Source organism: Pteropus alecto, unplaced genomic scaffold (assembly GCF_000325575.1).
Source record: "Pteropus alecto unplaced genomic scaffold, ASM32557v1 scaffold87, whole genome shotgun sequence".
Classification (NCBI taxonomy): domain Eukaryota; kingdom Metazoa; phylum Chordata; class Mammalia; order Chiroptera; family Pteropodidae; genus Pteropus; species Pteropus alecto.
Window position 1 is genome coordinate 20,283,517 of NW_006443225.1, and position 4,535 is coordinate 20,288,051.

The following is a 4,535-nucleotide window of genomic DNA, read 5'->3' on the forward strand; positions in this document are numbered from 1 at the left end:
TTTTAAGGCTGTCTTCACTTTTCTGATAGAGAACTAAATTCTTAGCCCAAGAACTTTCCTCAAGTCTTTAAGATGAGCTGATGATATTGGACAGAGCTTAATTACAAGAGTGAAAACTAATGGCAACCACAGGCGAATCTGATGAACATAGGAGCTAAAATTCGGCAATTAGGCTTTGGTTTAAGATCAGTATTGAAGAGTGCATAAAATTTGTAATAATTTTCTCTCAATAATTCTAGACAAAAATCAATAGAAACTAAGTTGAGGGAAAAGGGTAATGAGAAAAAGCTGCATTATTTTAATTACCCCATAATGATAAATGGCTTTCACTGTAAATTACCATCTGTGATTTTTTTTTTCCCTTTCGCTCTATAAATTGTATTTAAAGTTGCTAAAAATAACTAGTTCCAAGGGAGAAGTTCAGGCTAAACGATTATTTGACATTACCATGTAATGTCAGAAAGACTGAGTTTGTGTTTAAGCACAACCGTATTTCTTGACATTATCTTTGGCCTTCCCGAAATCACAGACAATCGATCGGAGCCAATTGATACAGTGAGGCTGTGACCGTTCGGCCAAGTCCAAGTCCACGTTTGGTGCTTTTGCTTTCTTTTCTTTTCTTTTTTTTTAGGCGAGGAAACCCTTGGTTGACCTCACAGATTGCAAGGACCTTGTCAGCTTACAATCCCTTATTTTTTTTATTTTTTACGCCCACAGCACCCGGTCTTCCTCCGTGGTCTCCCATCCAAGTACGAACCAGGCCCGACCCTGCTTAGCTTCCGAGATCAGACGGGATCGGGCACGTTCAGGGCGACATGGCGGTAGACTGCTTTTGCTTTCTTAATCATTTTCCCCCAAATAATCAATTCCCAATTCTGCTTTTATCTTTCTATTATTCTCTGTAAAGTATCAACAAAGAAATACTCCCCAAATCTTATAATCTGTAGTTCCAATAAATAAACTACTTCAGCAAGTTTCACAGTAAAAAAAGTTCATTTGTTTTGATCTGTGAAATATGTGAAAAAAAATACGATACTTATCTAAGGTCTATAAGGTATGGAATATCTTTTTTCTCTTAGAGATAATATTCGCCATCATCGTTTAGCAAAAATTCTAAATAAGCAGGACTTTTTGGATGCATCTCCTCTCTCCCCACTACTAAAAAATGAAGGACCTAAAATGACAACAAATTCTCTGACTGGAAATCCTAATGCCGGCATGAGACAATTCGTTCCTTCATTTTTCTCCTCTCATTCTTCTTTGAGTTGCCTATTTGATTTGCTTTTAATAGTTTGACTGAATAAAAAGGAAATTTGTTAATTGTATTTATTACACATTCGCCTGATTTCCTCATAGTTTTTCAAGACCCCAAACCCTGAGAACTATTGTCCTGTGCAATTCCCCCGTTATTAAACAGCTAGATAAAGGATGAAATATGAGAAAAAAAGCAACTTGCTATTGCGAGATATGTGATACATTTTATCACATCACCACAGAATTTTATAGGCAAAACGGAGTTCTGTTTTCACATAAAGATACAATGTGTTTTTTTGGTTATCTATAATTATCTAAGTTCATAAATGAGACGATTTTGGCAATTATGGCTCATCTACGAACATAAGATATACTGCTTGTGTTAAGTAAGAAAATGGATATGTAAAATTTCATCTAATAAGAAAATTAAACATTAATTTTTTAAAAAAGGTTGATTTTAGTCCATTTTCTCTTTGTGGGAGGCAAATATCCACCGGATAAAAGAACATCCAATAAAAGGTATGATTTCAATTTCCATCTTTGAACAAAAAAGAGCTGCCATTAAGCACTTAATTCTCTTTAGAGAATTCTGAGTATAACAAAGACTATTTTTTTCAGCATCTATCACAGCTCACCAGAGTACTTAGGTAGTTAAGTATATCCCATCGTTTTAATTTTTCTAGTTAGCTCTGATTTAACTAATTTGCAAAAAAAACAAAATGATTGTTAGACATTTTGCAGGCAGAAGTATTTGCTTCATTTTCAATAGCTTCAAATGTAAAAAATGCTAATTAACTGTCCTTGTTTACAGCATTTGAAGGCATGCTATGTTCGGTGCGTACAATTCTTCATTTACATATGTATGAGTGTGTGTATGTATTTAACTTCTGTGATAAATCAAATACAAATTATTCCAGAAAGTAAAGTTATACCAAAATTCCAAGCAAAATTATGATGATTTTCAGAATATGAGAACTGGACATTGTTCGGGTTTCGATTAGAACGAATAAACAAGCAGGTCTCATGGATGTTTATTGAAATTGCAATACACTGAGATTATGTTTCTGAATATGGAATATGATGTATCGGACAAGCAAACGACTGATTTTGAGCTTTTCTGGATATCTCTATTCTGTTGTTCCTCAAACTATACAAACATCTTACTATAAAAGTTACTTTTTACTCATCCCCTCCCCACACTGCTTGCCATAGAGACAGGCCACAGTGGAAAATAAATTTTCTTCTAAAATCTGTGATCAAATTTTTGTGAAAGTGTCTATTTCAGCAAATGTTGGAAATCTTGATCTCCAGTATACTGAATTTATCGACACATAAGCAACTTGCGAGTTATAAAGAAGCTATACAGGTCTACAAGGAAACATGACTTTTCCTCATGACAGACCCCCATTTATTCTGCCCCCTTTTCTGCCCATGTAAGATATTTTCATGGAGCGTGGTGATGCTCTTCCGTGCATGGGGACACAAGACTAAGAACAAAAAGCTAGCATGCTATGGACGTTAATGCAGAGAGCTGCAAAGTACCTAGGTCGTGACCGAGATTTTTGAGCTGTTGCCCTAAACTTAAAACTGTCTGTCTTTGAGTTTTTGAGAGATAATCAAATGCCTAGCTTTTCATCTGCGTTTGGCTGTCATTCTGTTTCTTGCAGCCAAAAACATCTTAACTAATACACCATGAGAGTACATATTATTTTCAGGGAGAAACAAATGATTTAGCGAGATGAGAAATTTGGGTTGATGTGGGTTTTAAGCAGGAGAGTAAAAAGAGTCAACCTGCTCATTGAAAATTTGGTTCTGATTGTAGAGGAAGAATTAGCAAAGGTTTGAATTCAAGAGTAAATGAAATGGAGAAGCGAGAATAAATTTAATCCATCGAAGATGTGAGAAGCAAGTTAAGAAAATAAACAAGATAGAAGACAACGTGGGAACAATTTGAAAGGTGCTAAATACGCCCCTAGAATAACTACCTGCTTTCTAGATAGCTTACTACCTTTCTTTAATACGTAAGGAGGATGAAAGGAGAGGCAGGTTTGGGAAGATGATCACGTGACAATTTGGACAAGGAATTTAGGAAACGCTTGTACAATCTGTGAACAGATATGTCTGGTAGCGGTTAGGTGTATGGGTTTAAGTGTTGGGAGAGAGGTTTCAAGCAGCAATGTGAATATGATCATCATAATCAAAGTAATAAGTCCAAGGCAGACATCATTCACTTGACAAGTACTTACTGGGTGCCTAACGTAGGCCAGGAAACATTCTCATGCTTCTCATGCACTTAAAATGTAGCAGTGAGGGGAAAAAACCAAAGATCTTTCCTTAGTTGAGCTTGCATTTTTTGAGTGAATGCAATAAATATATAAAGAGTGCTGCCGTGGGCTGTGCGTGTGCACGCGCGTGTGTCTCTTCCTCACTAGTGTATTCCTCAATGATTTATTGAACGGTTTCCTCCGAGTCCTCCTGCAGACGTAGACAGAAGATGGGTTTCTGCTCTTACACATCTGTCTGGAAGCCTTTGTCCCCATCTGCTCTATGTCCTATAGCAAGTGTGATTTTTCTTCTTTCCTTAGGGAGGGCGGTCTTCATAATAGTCATTCTAAGAGATCGTTAGCGTCGCATTCTTGGGGCCTCACCAGAGCGTTTGATTCCGTGCACCAGGACCCTGCTCCCAGACTGACAGGTTTCCTTATTCAACTCCGTGGCGGGTCGGTCCCTTTTGGGCCGGCAGCCCAGCCTCCAGCCCGCACACACCTCCTTCTCCTCTGGGCCCTGCAGCTTCTTCCCGATGGGGTCCGCTTCCATCGTGAGCAGGTCTAAGGAGTTATGGCGTCTGACCCGAGACACAGCTAAGTGGACGGAAGGTGAATGAGCATAACGGCCTGGCAGAGCAGACAGAGGCCCGCGATCATCAAGCAGGTGAGCAGAGCTGCCCAGGATGGGGGAAGCCATCCCTGCGACCCTGGACATGCTCACTTCGTGTCCCACGGTCCCATTTTATCCCCGGGAGTGACCCGACCTTGGCGCCGCAGATCTGTCTGGCTTGGGAATTACTCTCCGCAGTTCTGCTAACGTGATGGTTAGGTTCTGTACCCAGTCCTCACTCTTCTGTGCTCTTTAGTTGAAAACATTAGCGTCTGGGTACAGGTGTCAGGAAGGGTTTCTGGCTTAACTTTTAGTTAATTATTAGTCATTTTTGGCTAGGAGGGGGAGGAAGGGGAGGAGGAGGCACAGGACGGGGAGGAGAGGGAGGAGGAGGGGAGGAGGAG

The 4,535-nt window shown here is 39.4% G+C and overlaps 1 pseudogene; it reads right to left on the bottom strand.

The window, feature by feature from the left end:
* Positions 1-708: 708 nt before the first annotated feature.
* Positions 709-827, bottom strand: LOC112472758 (annotated as a pseudogene).
* Positions 828-4,535: the final 3,708 nt, after the last annotated feature.